Source organism: Diabrotica virgifera, chromosome 6 (assembly GCF_917563875.1).
Source record: "Diabrotica virgifera virgifera chromosome 6, PGI_DIABVI_V3a".
NCBI classification, from domain to species: domain Eukaryota; kingdom Metazoa; phylum Arthropoda; class Insecta; order Coleoptera; family Chrysomelidae; genus Diabrotica; species Diabrotica virgifera.
In genome coordinates, this window is record NC_065448.1 from 236,899,027 (window position 1) to 236,919,040 (window position 20,014).

The 20,014-nt window shown below is 29.6% G+C and overlaps 1 protein-coding gene and 1 long non-coding RNA gene across 2 annotated transcripts in view; one reads left to right on the forward strand and one right to left on the reverse strand.

Moving 5' to 3' along the window:
• Positions 1–20,014, reverse strand: part of LOC126886330 (zinc finger protein 665-like) — a 368,013-nt gene that overhangs the window by 54,900 nt on the left and 293,099 nt on the right. The window lies entirely within an intron of this gene.
• On the forward strand, positions 1,572–19,645 carry LOC126887371 (uncharacterized). Its single transcript, XR_007699030.1, has 2 exons — positions 1,572–2,402; positions 17,917–19,645. It is a non-coding gene; the product is annotated as an uncharacterized LOC126887371 (long non-coding RNA).

A 20,014-nucleotide genomic window follows, 5' to 3' on the forward strand; every position in this document is an offset into this window, starting at 1 on the left:
AGTTGGGCAGACGTTAACAAAATTGAAACGGAAGGAAAGCTTAAAGCCGAATGTAAACATTGTAAAATTTTAATTAGCAGCAAAATTGAAAGAATAAAAGCACTGATGCTTTGTTTAGCAAGAAACTTGTTTATTTTTTTATATGTCTATATACCATGTTTAAAATAAGTGTTTTATTAGTTTAGTTTCAGTTTCTCTCGTTTTGTATTCACCTACTACTTACTTCATGGTATTTATGCTAGTTTTTGTTTTTATTCAGAAATAAATATATGTATGACGTTTATTCAACTGAAAATTTGCTATTTTTGAAAAAACCCCAAAAAACCCAATAATAGTGGGTTTTATCAATTGAAAAAACCCACTGGGTTTTATAAGATGGGGAAATTCTATGCCAACCCTGCTGAATTTATATGAAATAAAATATAATGCCAAAGAACTACACCGCATATAAATTTATAATTTTTTGCTAATCCTAGTGCTTAAACTTTAGTTTCTGATTTCTGAATCTTTGTTGACTTCTTCTATTATTTCGAATGAGGTATCATATATTTCACAAACTTGAAATCTTACAAGCCTTAAATGTTTCAATGCATCTATTTGACTTGACCATCTAGTATCACTCAACGGTTTTAGAGTTGTGAAACATGTTTTTTCGGAACTTCCCAACGCTTTGATAATAATTAGAAAAAAGTGTACAGTTCTTGTGTAATACAAAAAGGGCTGTTGTTTCTGTAGAAGAAGACTCTGTTTTCACTTTTAAAACTAAGTTTAAAGAGTGGCATGCGCAGGACACGTAAAACGCCCTCTGATATAAGTGTTCTATTTTGCACACCCTATCTTATTCCTATTATTTTTATGTATTTTGATTTTACTGATTATGCCGCCCCCCTTATGATGCCGCCTGATGCGACTGCCTCACCGCATCATAGCACCGCACGGCCCTGAGCTTGACAGGTATTTTTTGTTTATTTGAACTGATTTGTGTAATAGATGTAATAATATTACATCTATTATGTGTAATTACATGTGTAATGGATAACTATTAATATTTTGTTTTTGTTTAATAAGTATGTATTTAAGATTTATTTTACTCTAGTTTAGTAGATATTACAGAGATTGATTTTATACTGTATGTGTTGTAATGGGGGTAATCCTGTATATAAATAAATAAAAATGAAGATGAGTTTCATACCAATGCTACACTCCTCCAGTTCTTTTTTTATTTCAACTTTAATTTCATTAGAGACATTTTCTAATACATTGTTTTCTATTTTAATATCATCTGAATCTGAACAATACTCATCTAATACAGATTCCTGTCCATAACTGCTTTCATCTAGTTCAGATTTGACTTCTATATTGTCATATTTTTGTAGAGAATCTCCTTCATCTATAATAGCTCTTAATACTTCTTGATTTCTAGAGTCCTTAATATTTTCATTGCATTCCATATTAAATAACTTTAGTATTAACTAAAATAGAGTCCACTGCTCCACTGAGAAAAATTGAAAATGAAAAATAAACTTTTATAATTGATCTTGAAGTCTTGATCTTTCATACTAGAGCAGGGTTGCCAGATGAAATTTCAGAATATCCCTAGACGGGAGCTTCAATTTCCCCTAGAAATCCCTAAATCGTATTAATTTGACCTAAAAAAGAAGAAATTGACAGATGACAGCTGTCAATTTAATTTATAACCTATTAAACACTATGTTTAATCCACTTTAATCATTGATTAGGTAATGTTTTAATGTTTACTTAGGAATATTTATGTCAGGGAACAATAAATAATGACAATATTAATAATATTTTAACAAAAAGATATTTAATAACAACAAAAAATGGCGCCAGCACAGTTTAATAAATCCCTAGATTTCAAAAAAAATCCCTCCAGAGCTCCAAAAGCTTCAAAAAATCCCTAGATTCGGGGAAAATCCCTAGACATGGTAACCCTGTACTAGAGTCTGTAGCACCCAACAAAAAGAATTTCGCAAGGCTATGATTGGCTACAAAATCCCGGCTTGCGATTGGTTAGAAAGCTGAGTGTGATCATAACATAATAAAACCTAAAATTTAAATTTTAGTTGACAGTTGTTTGTTGTTTTAATGTCTGTGCAATATCCAATAAAAATAAACAAAATATAGAACAATAGTAATAATAATTATATAATGATTTCCTAAAGAAATATATGCTTTAGAAAGATGTATTATAACATTATAACCACAGCACACAAACAGTAATTACTAACACAGAATGAAATGATGTCTGAACCTAGCATGGATAATTGAAAAGCACAAATAATCCCAACATAGATTATTAAGGAAGCCGACCCGCATAGGGATAAGGCAAAGAGAATGATGAATGATGAATTTGATAAATTTTTTAACTGCAGATCATACAGGTCTCTATGCAGATGATTCAACAATTATTGTTCAACTGAAGTCGGAACTCATATCCAAAATGAACTTGGTAGCACAGGAATTTACAACCTGGTGTAAAAGGAACTCTTTAATGGTAAATGTATATGCAAAGAAAACTATTTGTATGCAGTGCTACTCGTGCAGTAAGCCATCCCATGATTATAAGATCACAGTTAGTTCTGAGGAAATACCTTTTAGTGATACAACAGTATTTCTTGGTAGCATTCTAGAAAGTAATATGACATGGGATGAAAACGTTACTAAAGTCTGCAAAAAAATGAATAAGGGTTAGTATGCGATCCTTCAGTTGAAAACTCTATTTAATACCAATCAATTGATAAGTGTGTACTATGCATTGGTTTACTCATATAATATATGAGTCATATTATAGCCTATAATGTTGTCTTGTAGGGAAACTCTTCTAGAGTTTTTGTAACTAAAAAGAGAATTCTTAGATTGATATTTAATATCTATCGATAATAGACAATCATGTCGTAAATATTTTATTGAACAAAGACTGACTTTCCATGCTTTATACATTTATAAGTGCATTATTCATGTTAAAACTAAATTTCAAAATTTTACTCTCAACTCTGACTATCATAATTACACGACAAGGCACGGGAGGTTGATAAGCGTGTGTGTAAACATTTCACAACTCTTTTTGATACTAGTCCTGATTTTACAGGATCTAAATTTTACAATTGTTTGCCACTTGATATGAGAAATGAAAATAATATTCAAAAATAAATTAAAATCATGCTTGATCAAATTATGTGTTTACAACCTAAATGATTACTTTGACTTAATAAAAGACTACAAGGAATGAGGACCGACGGGTTCAGAAACACTCTATATTGCATAATATCTTTTTTTATTAATTTATAGTTTGTTGATTATGTTTTATATAATTGTCCTGTATGACTTGTTGATTATGTTCCATGTAACTACATATATGGCTTGTCCTATACTGCTGTGCTTAGAGAAAACACTGTATCTGCAAAAATTAAATTTTTACTTCTTTCTAACCCAAATGTGCATATATATCTTATTTGCTTACTAAAAATGACGTAAGTTAAACCAAAACACATTAAACACACTGCATCTTATGCCGTATCTTGTGTAAATGTATACAAATACTTAAACAAAAATCGATTTTACTCAAATGTGATGTCTATGCAGATATGGTGTTTTCGCTAATCATGGCAGTAGGTATATCACACTGTCATCTAAATGAATTAATAAAGATATTCTATTCTATAAACAGTATTACATTTGCTTTTGTTCATTGTAACACAAATTTATTTTGTAGGAACCAATCTTTAGTTTTCGTAAACAAATATTTAAAATTTTCTATTGCTTTCTAGTTACGTTTCTTTATGAGTGTTTCCATGTTTTCTGTAGGTATCTGGTCTTATAGCATCTTCAAAGTATTTTAATTGTTGGACCTGGTGGTTTGTTAAATTTGAGTTTTATCACCAGTCTGACTTAATTTTCAAGTATATCAGGTTTTTCTTCTGTTTTGTTAGGGGTTTAGTGAATGAGTTCCTAGAGTTGATCATCTTTATATAGATCCCTGCTTCTCTATTTGTTCTCAGTATTCCTGTGTATTCTCCAATAGATATGCTCTTTCATTCTCTACTCATTCTATGTAATATTTCAAAATATACTTGAGATGTACTTTTTGTAAATTTTGTAAAATAAAATAAATTTGTTTTAGATAAGTATGTGCTTTTATTTCATAAAACTTATACATAAAATAATATTTTTAACTATGGAAAATAGTGCTTTAATACTTACACATATTATTATAATCTACAAGCTACAGAAAATGCCTGGTCATATTATATTATTTTAATATGTTATTAGTTGGAAATTATAATATTTATTCAAAACATGAGAACAGCTAGTACTGCCACGATTATTGTAATTCTGTATGTATGAAATACATTAATAGCTGCCAAATATACAAATGAAGTATGTACTGCGACAAATCTACATGAAGCTTTTAATTTAATAAAGTTTATGTAGTGGAAGATAGCTGTCAACCCTGACAAACCTCAATTCGTTTGGTTCAAGAAAATAATAAACATGTTGGAAGAACAACCTGTCCTTAATCTTTAACTCATAAATAGAGTGGAAAAATAGCTACGGGTCACTCTAGATCTAGACAAAGTGTGTGTATGTGTGTGCAGAACACTAAGAATTTGACTAAATATTACATTTGGCATTTTTCAAATTAAAAGAGATACATCAGATAGTAGTCATGTCTTGAAAAAAATTGTGTCTTCTATGAAAATAATTGAATCCCATGCTGGAACAATGTTTGCGTAACCACAATAGTTGTATGTTGGTTTTCCAGGAACAAAGTTCTATATGTGCAAAATAATGTACTGCCGAGCATTGGGAATATTAAAAGACTTTACTTGATGCATCCTATAGTCTATCATGTTATCCTCATAAAGTTCCTTTTTTCAAATCATTACTATTCTTTTTCTCATGATCATCTTTCAGTGCGTCACAGTTTTTCGATTTCTCTCTAACGCATTAAATTGTATGTGACAGAAAAAAAGGCACGTCTTTGAATACTTTGGTAATTATTCTAGTTCGATGATTATTCTAGTTGTCGATAGATGGCGCCATAATCAAAAAAGAATTATTTATTAAATAAAATAATAATATTATCAATATAATCTGTACAATTTATAAGACTATACAAATGAAAGAAAATACCGTTTTATAAATGCAATAGACACAATTGATTTGGTTTTATTCCAAATTGAAAATAAAATTTGACAACTGTCAGATTTAACAAAAATGTCACGTTAGAATAAATGTCATAAATGTGTATTATCACGGACTTACCTTTTTTTCTATAATTTGTGACGCACTGAAAAATGTTCATGAAAAGGAGAATACTTGCATATTTTTCTCAAGTTGTCGACAAAATCTGATTTGGAATTTACAACATTGTTCCTGCATAGGATTCAATAATAAAATAAAAATTTGAAATTGAACTATTTTGGTAACACTTGTTATATTCAATGTTTTGTCTTACTATATTATACAAGAGGAAATATCTGCATCTAATAATAACAATAAAGGTCTGCATTTTTTGTTCAAATTCAAACAATACACAAAATATAACATGATATAATATATTCATATATCATCGGCCTCAGTGCCAAATCTTGTACATATGTGCATGTTGTGAGATTTTTCAGGAAATGAAAAAAACTCATATATTTTTTATCTTTATCAGAATTAATATCATTTTGCTGAAATGTGTTAAAAAGTACTATACTCTTTAAATTTAGAAATAATATTAAGAAGATTATATCAGTACAGTAGAACCTCGATTATCTGTCAGGGCACCGGACCAATGGTATGACGGATAATTGAAAGGACGGTTAACAGAATATTAAAAAAAAATTAAAAATTCACAGTACAACTCTCAAATTTCATTTGTATGGTTTGTTTGACAATATAAGACGGATTTGTGTTCGTACAATCGAATCGATTTAAGATATTCAGAAATTTTTGTTTGTTTAACTGTTGCTTCACATTTTGCGACGGCTGAATTTCTTAATCGGCATAAGATCATGCAATCTACTTTATTGGCTTCTTGTTGAGAATACCACTCGATGAATTATTGCATATTCGATGCAGCTTCTCTAGATTATTTATGCAAATCTTTGTCAGTTACAATAAGTTCATCAACATAGCTACAGTCAAATTCCAAGTCTGTGTCAGCTTCTGAATCTGTTTGGTCCGCCTTTGTTGCCATTTCAACGATTTCTTTATCTGTCAGCAATGGATAGCCGTTTGTGTCCTTATCACAAATCAAATTAATTTTTTTTTGTTTTTTTACATTAAAAGTTTTGCTCATGTAGTCGATACAACTTCTGTATGTACCCTGACGGTTAACAGAGGTGACGTTAATGGAGAGACGGATAATCGAGGTTCGACTGTATTATGTTTTAATTATAAATAAAAAAATAGTGGATTTTGTCAATAATGTACATATGAGGTTTGGCTCTGACGATATACCTCTATGCACAAAATACTAAGAAAAAAATGCTGAAGATCAGTTGGTACCGATTTCAAGAAATCAGCACCTAGACTTTTCATCTTAAGCAAGAGAAAAAAAGCACAAATTGAGCATTTTTAGATTAATACATCAATAAAAGTAGCAACATTAAATCTTCAGATTAACAAGGGTCTACACAGCCTACCTGTATATTTGGCTAAATATCGTTACATAATTTGTAGCATCATCCCATAAGCACAATGTAAATATGAATGAAAAGATTGCATTTATCTCAAAACTTCGTTTTTGGAGTTAGGCCACTGTTGCTCTGTGCCTCTTATGTCAGTTCTATAAACAGTGATGAGTGTAATAAATTAAGTTGTGAGATAAAAAGAAATAAAACTAGTGTAGGTGGAAAATTTAGTGATACAAACCTATACATTTATATTATATTTATTGTTTTCCACCTTTAGATGTATCGGACGAGTTTGGCAACTGCCACTGTGACAGTTTTAGTTGAAATACTCATCTGATAGTCTGAAGGTGGGAAACAATAAGTAAAATGTAAACTTATAAGTTTTTATAGCTAAATCTCCCACCTCCACTAGTTTCATTTCTGTTTATCTCACAACTTAATGTTTCTGACCTTTGCGTTATTTTGCCGGTTATTAGGGCGCTCATCACTGTATAACTTTTTTAAAAAGATATGTTGGTAGTGAGTTTTTGATAATTTTGTGGAACAGACAAGCAGCATGTAGAAATCTTCTCTTTTCCATGCTCAACCATTTTACATGTTTTAAATTTGTGACAAATAGGCTGGTGTCTTTTGAACCCCCCGAATTCTTCCTCTGTCATCTGATCGAATACAATGTCCATTCCACGAATATATGTCTGTTCCAGACCATCGCGACAACGAATATGTTAGTATGCAACATAAGAAGTACGAAACTAAATTGCAAATTACATTCTTGTTTATTGTAATAATTTTTAGAGCCATTTACTTTCGTACTTCTTATGTTGCACACTAAAATATTTGTTGTTGCGATGGTCTGGAACAGACGTATATTCGTGGAATCGCCCATACACAACATCACCATAGTTAAATTTTGATAGGACTAAACTTTCGCAGTTTACTTTTTACTTTGTATGACTGACAGCAGCGATTATGATTGTTCGATGCAGCAAAATTCTTCTTAAACATCCCCAACTTTTGATGAACTATCTTCTCATATTCAGTGATATTTTATTCATTGTCTTTCTAAAAATAGTATATCTGATTAGAAAATTAACATTTCTGTAGCAATTTCTGTATTTCAAGCAATTATTTTTTAATGTGACAGGCTTTATAAATTCTTTATACCTCTAAAATATTTCATTACTTACCAGTAAAATGTTATCTATCTATGCCCTCAGTTTCATTTATTTTGCTTTCAGACATATGCAGCTCTTGGGTTCTCAAGATTTTACATCTCATTTTCTATTTAAATATGTTACATCTTTCTAAAGCATATATTTCTTTAGGAAATCATAAATCATTATAATTATTGTTCCATATTTTGTTGAATATTGCAGACATTAAAACAACAAACAACTGTCAAATAAAATTTAAATTCTAGGTTACATACAGGGTTGCCAACGACCGAACCTCGTTTTCTACTAGATTTATATATAAAACCTACCAAATTCTACTAGATTGAGGATAAAATCTACCAAAAATTCTACTAAATTATTTGCTCACAAATGACACATGACAGCCAAAAAAGAAGAAAAAAATGACAGATGACTGCCCAAAAAAAGAAGAAATGACAGATGACAGCCGAAAAAGAAGAAGAAATGACAGATGACAGGCTATTTTGTTATATACAAAAACCATTTTTATTTAAAATATAATAATTTTTATAAATATTTACATGAACAACATAACTGAAATTTCTAAAAAATAATTTAAAAAAATGTTAAATACTTATTCTATAGAAAAATATATCCTCTCTAGGAGAAAGTGGTGAAAACAAGAGAAACAAGTTACATTTTAACTAATACCATTGTTTAAGAACTACCCTTTTTTAAACAATGCTAATACATTTTGTACATTTAATTTTTTTAAAGTCTCTTTCTTGTGCTTAACACAGTTTACTATCCAAAATTTTACTTTTAGTTTAGCGTTTCGAATTGTAAACTTATTTTAATGTAAAACTATAGCTTGTTTCCAGTAAAAATAGTGTATTAAAGTTCGTTTCTAACACTCAATAAACCCCAACCACAGATTAACATAACATAATGTTATGTTAATCTGTGCCCCAACTGATAAAATGCTGCAAGCATTGGCAATTTCATTTGATTGCACATATCACAAGAATATCCTCTCTATTGATTGTAAGAAGAAATAAGTAGGTAAAAATAAGTTGTATTTAACTGAAAGGAAAGTTCTACATATTAAACATGTAAAAGATAACTATAAGTTCTAGGCAAAAAAATTTTAAATAGTATATATGTACAAAGTTAATTTTTAACTTAAAATATTTTCGATTTCCTTTAATTCTAAACCCACAATGGTATGTTTCTGTCTTTTGTAATGTCTAAAGGTAGGTATATCGGAATTAAAATAACATTTGTATATATTTTTTGCTCCTTGTGAACTTTTATTTACAATCAATTTCTTAAAAGTTTTAAGCAAGTTTGAATGAAATTTTAAGCAAGGAAGGATGATGATCCAATGATGCTTCGTCTTATAGGTTTATTTCACTGTTGTATTAAATCTTGTAGCCACGTTTGCTTGAATCTTCTGATTATCGGTCCATTGGTAGATATGTTTGATCAGTTCGTTATCTTGGTTTCTTGTTCGACTTTCATGGTTGGTAGCTGTATTTCATCTATGTGTATTTCTTCATATTACGAAGGGAATATTCAGGTTAGTGTGAGATTACTGACATACCAGGGTGCGCCAGTAATTGATCTAAGGACTTTTGATTGAAATTGTTGTATGGTTGTAATGTGTGTTAATTTAGCACAATCCCAGAGATGGATACCATACATCCTAATTGATTTCAACATGGCTTTGTATAGTAGTAATTTGCTATTTAATGACAATTTGGATGTCCTACCAAGGAGCCAGTATATTTGTCTGAACTTGAGATCCAACTGCCTGCATTTCAGTTGGAGGTGTTTGTTCCCTGTTATCCTTTGGTTGATATGCAATCTAAGGCATTTAAGATGCAATGTAAATTAATTTGAATGCACAAATATCACGCTTGAGATGAGACATTGTGGAAAAGTCTAGGATTTGTTAAAATTCTGGATTCAAAAGTAGGAGTTCAATTCAACAGATATATAACATAAATGGTATTAACAATATAAACATGTTAATACAATAAAACAAAGCTTTAAGTATTTATTTTTTAAATTTTAATACTTTATGTATTAGAATCTATAAAGTTCTGAACTAAAAGTATTACAATTTCATTTGCATGCCACCAGCATTTGTTTATTTAAATGTGCTATAAAAAACCACCATAAAGCCAATTCCTTTACTATTATTTTTTTTGTCCTTTAAAACAATTTGTTTATTCACACATTTTTGCTAGTTGTGGAAGTTCTTTTAACGGAATGTGATATAACATACTTTAAATGATACTTTAAATCATTAAAACCTTGTGATTTACTATGAAGTCTCTAACGCGAGAATTTTACTGTCGTTGCATTTGGTTGTCTTTTTAAAGACATATCACATGCTATAATTTTTTATGACGGATATTCTTGAGTTGGGGTTAATTTCATGTAATCGAATGAACTATCTTTCAGTAAGTCGTCCCAGGAACGCAACTCATAAATATTGGCAATATCATTTTAAAGTCTTCTACTTTAAAATGTATAATATATGTCTGAATTGCCAATATAAATGAGTGAGATTAAATAAATTATTAGAAGAATTTTTTTGCTTAGCAACAACACTTTAGTTTATTTTAGTAATATTTTGTATTTTGACAACGGCACCCGATTTGGGCGTCGAAACGTTAATAAAATTATTTTTTTCATTTTAATTGTGGCTTATTTCCCATATAAATAATTAATCATAAAAATGCCACAAGGAAATAGCTTCAGAACAACATTTAAATCATTTCAAATCAAACACCGATATCATGTATGTATTTATAAATTTATTAACAAACTGCAGTCCAAGAAAAATAATATATTATCAACATTAACCATTTACAGTAAAACCTCCGTTAATCGAAATAATTGGGGGGTAGGCCATTTTGGATAACAAAAATTTCAGTAAAAAATTACATTGTTTTTTGTATTATTATTTTATCAAATTACATAGTATTGGAGAGATGTAGCTACAAAACATCATTGTCAAAGGGAAACACAAAAGAAAATAGATTTCTTTAAAAAAACACTCAACATGTTCATTTTCCTTAATTTTATTGCTTTTTGTTTAATTTACTTTTTATTGACAAAATTATTGAAACTGTTAGCCATTTCGGTTTAACAATGTTTTGGTTAACGGAGGTTTTAATGTATTTGCCTTAAATGGCAACATTTTAAAACAAACACAGACGCACAAAAAGTTGCACTAGATTTTCTCCTGGTTAAAAATGTACTGCCATAGCTTGTTGGATTAAATAACCACAGGCTCAGTTGCCAGTATTTCAATGTTTTCTCTAAACAACTGCAATATTTGTAAAGCTGATACTATTTGAACAAAAGGTATCTTGCATTGCATCTCATTTCACATATTAATATGAAAAATCTCTTTAGAATACCAAACCTTCTTTCAATAACAATTGAAGCAATAATTTATGATTGATTAAACAGCACTTTAACTGCTGTCTGAAGATTCTGCAATGGTGTCATTTCATTAGGTAGTTGAGAACTGGATATTTCCTAACAATACATTGTCCATAAATTCCTCATTTTATATACTCATAATATGCAAAAGTATTTAACAACTAAAAAGAGTATTTCTGAATACACTTCCAGAAGGATGAGTATTATGATGGGTTATGTTGTTCTTTAAATGACAAAATACTAATTAAATTCAACGTTTTACTCTTTTCCATGATCTTATTTTACTTTTTATCTATATTGCAGGTAACTAATAGAATTTTAGCACATTTTAGAAGTTATTTTTACAAATTTACAAAAATAAAAATATGTAATGTCATTGTCATTTGTCAAAATAAAAGATTCCTTTACTTACAACCAAATCCTACTAAATTTTCTACCAGATTCTAAAATCTACTAGATTTAAAATTTTCCCACTAAATCACAAGAAATTCTACTAGATCTAGTAGAAAATCTACTAAATTGGCAACCCTGGTTACATATTATGTTATGATCACAGTCAGCTTTCTAACCAATCGCAAGCCGGGATTTTGTGGCCAATCATAGCCTTGCGAAATTTCTTTTTGGGTGCTACAGACTCTAGTATCTTACTTCCATAGTTAAGGACTAGAGTCTGTGGCACGAAAAAAGAAATTTCGCAAGGCTATGATTGGCCACAAATTTTAGGCTTGCGATTGGTCAAGAAGCGACCATGTCAACTGTCAACTTGTCATAACTATTTGCTATAACCTCAGAAATTAAAAAATTTATCAACGGTATATTTTAAATTTATAACGGGTTTATGCCTTTATGGTTTATCTTATTATTATACACGTGGAAACCGATATTCGTTCACAAGTTCACATGATTTTTCAGTTCTAGTGAAATTAGAATAATTGGCTTCTCTCGTAAATATATTTTCTGTTAGAATGGATTCCAAGGACCTATTTACATACAGTAGGAAAAATGAAAGAGTACCCATGAACGAACATATAAAACACGCTGTATTTTCCTCTCACCGTGTCACACAAAAAATTGGCCAGCGCAAATACATGTAATAATTATTGTTACATGTACTTGCACTGGACAATTTTCTTTGTGACACGGTGACAGGAAAATACAGCGTGTTTTATATGTTCGTTCATGGGTATTCTTTCATTTTTCCGACTGTATTACCTATTTATGAATAAGCCAAATTTGGATCAGAAATATTATGTGTTAAACTTTATTGCAGTTTCTTTTATGTGTTTGACCAGCTTAAAAATTAGAATGGATTCCAAGGACCTATTTACAAATTACCTATTTATGAATAAGCCAAATTTGGATCAGAAATATTATGTGCTAAACTTTATTGCAGTTTCTTTTATGTGTTTGACCAGCTTAAAAATTCATCAATTTGAACACCTAAAAACATTGTATGATCAGTTACTTCAAGGTTCATATTGTTTAGTTCAACAATTTGTGGTTTTTCATGAATGTATATATTAGTGCAGCATTAGGCAAACTAGACACTACAAATAAGTTTAAAGGTGATGTAATGATGTAAATAATGCATATAGAGCTTTTTGAACTCTGTCTCCTATCATATTGATATAACATGTTCTTTAATATCAAAACGCATAACTAATAATACCAACAGAAATTGGATCAATACTGAAATTCTTCAGCTTAGTAAAAAGCTAAAAGATTTATTTTGACTAACAAATGTTAGTGGTAATCCAGATTTAATGTTTAACTATAAAATACAAAAGGCCAACTTTATCCGTAAGGTAAAGGATACAAAACAAGTCTCCTATCAAAGTTATTTCTATAGTTCTATGTATTAAGAGTATGTATAAGTCAAAAATGAAATTTTTTTATTAGGACCTTTCAAAGTCTTTTTTACCACTGATAAAATAACTATTACAAATAAATATCAAAATAAGATGTGTCAAAATAAGATCACATCTTATTGTAGTGACAAAAAAAAACAAACCACAAAAAAGAATACATTTATTTTAAATATTAACATTAATATTTTTATTATTTTTTTTTTATTTATAGTACTATACAAATGACCTGGCCTCTTGTGACTAATCCAGGTCGTTTCCTGATGGGATTACAGTAGTTTATCTTTACATTATTATTATTTTAAGAATTTTCTATATTTAACTAATTAACAATAGCCCTAATCTACTACTAATTATGAAAACTACAAATTGTAAACAATTCTAATAAATAATTCTAATGAACAAATAATAACAAATAAACAAAAACCAATAAACAAAATATAAATTATTAATTTTTTTTTTTTTTTGAACATATAATTTTTATAAAAGTGCTCCCATTTCTCATTCTCAGATGAGAAATGCCAGCATTCTTCATCTAAAAATAGTCACGAATAATTTTAAGTGCAGGTCTAATCGACTTTATGATATTCTTAATGGTATTTCGGTGAGCCTCAGACCATTGAGTTTTAAAATTAATTTTTTATTATATAAATATTTATTTAATTATTCCAATATTTTATTTTATATTTTTTAAAGGTAATTTTAATTTTTTTTTTGTATAATTTCTTATTTAAATTCAAAGAGGTTGGATATTATTTACTTGATTTCTTCTTCGTCTAATATTATATAATTCTAATTGTTTCTTTGATATTATGTCCGCTAAATTGTTTAATGTATTAAATAATTCTTCATTTTGTATTATATTTTCTATATTTATGCCAAGAAGGTCTCTTCTCATTCTTTGTAGTTCTTGTGTATTTGTTTGTCTTTCGCAAATAAATACTATGTGTTCTGGTGTGCCTATTTCTCCACATTCACAATATTCATTGTCTTTTAAGTTAAATCTATGTAGGTATGTAGGGTACGGACCGTGCCCTGTAAGAAAATGTATTAATCCTTTTTTTGGGTTAAAATAATTTGGTATATTATTTAAATTTGGAATGAAATTATAGAGACGTCTTGCTTTAGGTGAATTATTCCATTCGTTTTGCCATTTTCTATTTAATATTTCTTCTAATTGTCTTTTTGTTCTGATTTCTATTCCCATTAATTGCATTATTTTTTCATAATTTTCTTTTCTTTGCCAATATCTACATGCACGTTTTTGTGCTTCCAAGTGCATGGGCATTACACCAGTCAAGACTGTTAAAGCTGATGTTGCTGTAGTACTGAAGGCTCCTGTCATTCTAACAAGGAAACCTCTTTGTGCTTTATTCAGTTTTTCAATATTTGTATTATTTGTTAGTCTGTGTGCCCATACACTTGCACCGTACCCTACAATTGAGGCAAGTATCGTACTCAGGTATACGCGCATATGCTGGAACGGAATTCTATATTCCCTTTGTGCTAGGCTTGCAATGCAATGCATGACTTTCGCTGCCTTCTCACAGACGCTATTTATATGGTTTGTAAAGAGTCTTGGTTCATCGATTATGATACCAAGATATCTAGTTATTTTTGTTCTTTTTATTGCCTTTCCCCTTATTTGTATACTTGGATTTCTTTCAAGTCTTCCTTTTATAAGGCTATATGTTGTTTTTGTTTCTGATATAGTTAGTTTAACTTTTTGCATCCATTCATTTATGTTTTCAAGTACTCCATTTGATTTTATTTCTAGTTCTCTTCTTGAATTAGCATCTATGATAAGCAGCAAATCATCCGCATACGCTATGCTCCCTAGAACTTCAGGATCCACAGCTAACCGTTCCAGCAGTTCTTCTAAAAGTATGTCCCAAAAAATAGGTCCACACACTGAACCTTGTGGACAACCTTTAGTTATATGTCTCGTCTTTTTATCCATTGGACAACTTAAGCTGGCATATCGGTCTTGACAATAGTTTCTGAAACTCCCGTACAAGTTTCTGGGGCAATGCATCTGTCGAAGTCTTTCGAATAATGCCGGCCACCATAAATTGTCAAAAGCTCCAGAAACATCTATAAAGATAATCAAAACATACTTCTTTGTGCTCCCCCCAATGATATTAAAAACTTTATTAATAGCATCTTCTGTTGATTTTCCTTCCCTAAAGCCATATTGATTTGGATGAAGTCCAGTTTCATGTCTTATTTGATTTAGTCTTTTACAAAGTAATTTTTCATGTAATTTCCCCATTGTGTTTAGTAAGCATATTGGTCTATAAGATTTAGGTAAAGTTGGATCTTTATCTTCTCCTTTACTTATAATTATAACTTTTTATAATATTTTTATTTGTAAAATGTATACACTATGTGTTCTTGATAAACATTAAGTATAATATATTTATATTATTTATTAACATAGTATGTACAGTTACGGCCAGTGAATAGTTTACAGGCTGGCTTATCTAGGAGCCGATTTTTTAAATTTTTACCTCGTTTAAACGCACCTCTTGCGTCAAAGTGACGTTGCCAGTGGTGTACCTAGAATAAGTTGATTAAAATTAAAAAATCAAAATAACAAAAATAAATTTTACAAAATTTATCAAAATGGAAAATATAGAAAGAAGTTTTTTTGAATAAAATGGATTATGGTCTTAATATGGTTTAGTTTCTTATTTTATTTTTCAACACTCACGAAATTTTTGACAAGCATTGACTTTTTGAGATTTTTTGACTTTGACATTTATCAAATCCGTACGACACTGCAATTTTACAGTATTACAATATAAAAATTAAAGTGTAAACTATTCAGTGAACGTAACTGTACATTAGCTGTAATGAGTAGGTAAAATAAGAAGTAAAAAATTGTAATATAATAACCATGTTTCACTAATTAACAATATCTAATATCTCTAATACATTTACTTTTGATTGAGACTTGCTGAATGACTATAGTCCAAGCAAAAAAAATATCAAAATGGTGACGAAATATGATTTATAAATTAGTAATTAACTATTTTACTTTCTACTTTGGTAATACCTTATTAATTATACAGGGTGTCCCGAAAAGATTGGTCATAAATTATAACACATATTCTGGGGTCAAAAATAGTTCGATTGAACCTTACCTTAGTACAAATGTGCTCATAAAAAAAGTTACAGCCCTTGTAAAGTTACAAAATGAAAATTGATTTTTTTTAATATGTCGAAAACTATTAGAGATTTTTTATTGAAAACGGACATGTATTATTCTTGTGGCAGGAAGATCTTAAAACAAAATTATAGTGAAGTTTGTCCACCCCATAAAAATGTTATGGGGTTTTGTTCCATTAAACCCCCCCAAACTTTTGTGTACGTTCCAATTAATTCATTTTTGTGATACCATTAGTTAAACAAACGTTTTAAAAACTTTTTTGCCTCTTAGTATTTTTTCGATAATCCAGTTTTTATCGAGATGCGGCTTTTTTTTTAATATATTTACATAAAATTTTTATGGGGGTTTTGTTCCTTTAAAGCCCCCAAACGTTTGTGTACGTTCCAATTAAACTATTATTGTGGTACCATTAGTTAAACACAGTGTTTTTAAAACTTTTTTGCCTCTTAGTCTTTTTTTGGCAAGTCACCTTTTATCGAGATGTGGCTTCTTTTTCAAAATATACCTAAAAATGCAAATTATAAATAAATTTTCAGATTATTAACAGGTCTCTTTAATCGTACTTAACCTATACAAATATGTGGTGGATTCGACAAATATTCAAAATATGTCGATAAACACTGGCTTATCGAAAAAGTACTAAGAGGCAAAAAAGTTTTAAAAACATTGTGTTTAACTAATGATATGGGGATTAATACTAAATATATAAAGACTAATAATGGGGATTAAAAGAACAAAACCCCCATAAAATTTTTATGGGATGCATAAATTTCACTTTAATTTTTTTATAAGATGTTGCTGCTATAAGAATACCACATGCCCATTTTCAATAAAAAATCTCTAAAAGTTTTCGATATACGAAAAAAAAATCGATTTTCATTTTGTAACTTCAAAGGGCTGCAACTTTTTTTGTGTGCACTATTGTATATAGATAAGTGAGGTTCAATCAACTTATGATGTACATATATATCTCCAGTTCTGTCTCACATCATCAACCTATCTGTCAAGGATGGCAAGTTTCCAAGTGATATTAAAACGGGAGTAGTTAGTCCAATTTTCAAAAAGGGGGATCCATGTTTGGTTGATAATTACAGGCCAATCACTGTAACAAGTGTACTCTCTAAGATTATCAAAAAGTGTATTTACAATAAAATGTTAAGTTTTCTGAACAAACATATCTTAAATAAATGCCAGCATGGGTTTCTTCCTAACAAATCTACAGAAAGTGCTTCTATTTCATTATTTAATTATATCCACGCTGCTTTGGATCGAAAAAGGTATGTGGGTGCACTCTTTTTTGACTTAACTAAGGCTTTTGACTCAATTGACATTGACATACTGCATAAATTAGAAGCCCTTGGTTTTCGGGAAATTTCTTGAACTGGTTAAGGTCATACTTACAATATCGTAAATTCCTAATAAAAATCGATAAGAAGTCATCTGTTTTTAATCTTGATCAACGTGTACCACAGGGCTCCGTATTAGGACCCTTAATATTTCTTTTATATGTCAATAATTTGATAAATTTTATATGTGGAAATGCAGATAGATTATTAAGGAAGCCGACCCCGCATAGGGATAAGGCAAAGAGAATGATGAATGATGAATTTATGATGAAAATGATGATGCAGATCATACAGTTCTCTATGCAGATGATTCAACAATTATTGTAGTTGACTCGTCAACTGAAGTCGGAACTCATATCCAAAATGAACTTGGTAGCACAGGAATTTACAACCTGGTGTAAAATGAACTCTTTAATGGTATATGCAAAGAAAACTATTTGTATGCAGTGCTACTCGTGCAGTTAGCCATCCCATGATTATAAGATCACAGTTAGTTCTGAGGAAATACCTTTTAGTGATACATTATTTCTTGGTAGCATTCTAGAAAGTAATATGACAAGGGATGAAAACGTTACTAAAGTCTGCAAAAAAATGAATAAGGGTTAGTATGCGATCCTTCAGTTGAAAACTATTTAATACCAATCAATTGATAAGTGTGTACTATGCATTGGTTTACTCATATAATATATGAGTCATATAGCCTATAATGTTGTCTTGTAGGGAAACTCTTCTAGAGTTTTTGTAACTAAAAAGAGAATTATTAGATTGATATTTAATATCTATCGATAATAGACAATCATGTCATAAATATTTTATGGATCACAGACTGACTTTCCATGCTTTATACATTTATAAGTGCATTATTCATGTTAAAACTATATTTCAAAATTTTACTCTCAACTCTGACTATCATGATTACCCGACAAGGCACGGGAGGATGATAAGCGTATGTAAACATTCCACAACTCTTTTTGAAACTAGTCCTGATTTTACAGGATCTAAATTTTACAATTGTTTGCCACTTGATATGAGAAATGAAAATAATATTCAAAAATAAATTAAAATCATGCTTGATAGAATTATGTGTTTACAACCTAAATGATTACTTTGACTTAATAAAAGACTACAAGGAATGAGGACCGACGGGTTCAGAGACACTCTATATTGCATATCTTTTTTTATTAATTTATAGTTTGTTGATTATGTTTTATATAACTGTCCTGTATGACTTGTTGATTATGTTCTATGTAACTACATATATGGCTTGTCCTATACTGCTGTGCTTAGAGAAAACACTATCTGCAAAAATTAAATTTTTACTTCTTTCTAACCCAAATGTGCATATATGTCTTATTTGCTTACTAAAAATGACGTAAGTTAAACCAAAACACATTAAACACACCGCATCTTATGCCGTATCTTGTGTAAATGTATACGAATACTTTAACAAAAATCGATTTTACTCATATGTGATGTCTCTGCAGATACAGTGTTTTCGCTAAGCACGGCAGTATATCACACTATCATCTAAATGAATTAATAAAGATATTCTATTCTATAAACAGTGTTACATTTGCTTTTGTTCATTGTAACACAAATTAATTATGTGGGAACCAATCTTTAGTTTTCGTAAACAAATCTTTAAAATTTTCTATTGCTTTCTAGTTACGTTTCTTTATGAGTGTTTCCATGTTTTCTGTAGGTATCTGGTCTTATAGCATCTTCAAAGTATTTTAATTGTTGGACCTGGTGGTTTGTTAAATTTGAGTTTGATCACCAGTCTGACTTAATTTTCAAGTATATCAGGTTTTTTTTCTGTTTTGTTAGGGGTTTAGTGAACGAGTTCCTAGAGTTGATCATCTTTATATAGATCCCTGCTTCTCTATTTGTTCTCAGTATTCCTGTGTATTCTCCAATAGATATGCTCTTTCATTCTCTACTCATTCTATATAATATTTCAAAATATACTTGAGATGTACTTTTTGTAAATTTTGTAAAATAAAATAAATTTGTTTTTAGATAAGTATGTGCTTTTATTTCATAAAATTTATACATAAAATAATATTTTTAACTATGGAAAATAGTGCTCTAATACACATATAATCTACAAGCTACAGAAAACCCCTGGTCATATTATATTATTTTAATATGTTATTAGTTGGAAATTATAATATTTATTCAAAACATGAGAACAGCTAGTACTGCCACGATTATTGTAATTCTGTATGTATGAAATACAGTAATAGCTGCCAAATATACAAAATGAAGGATGTACTGCAACAAATCTACATGAAGCTTTTAATTTCATAAAGTTTATGTAGTGGAAGATAGCTGTCAAACCTGACAAACCTCAATTCGTTTGGTTCAAGAAAAGAATAAACATGTTGGAAGA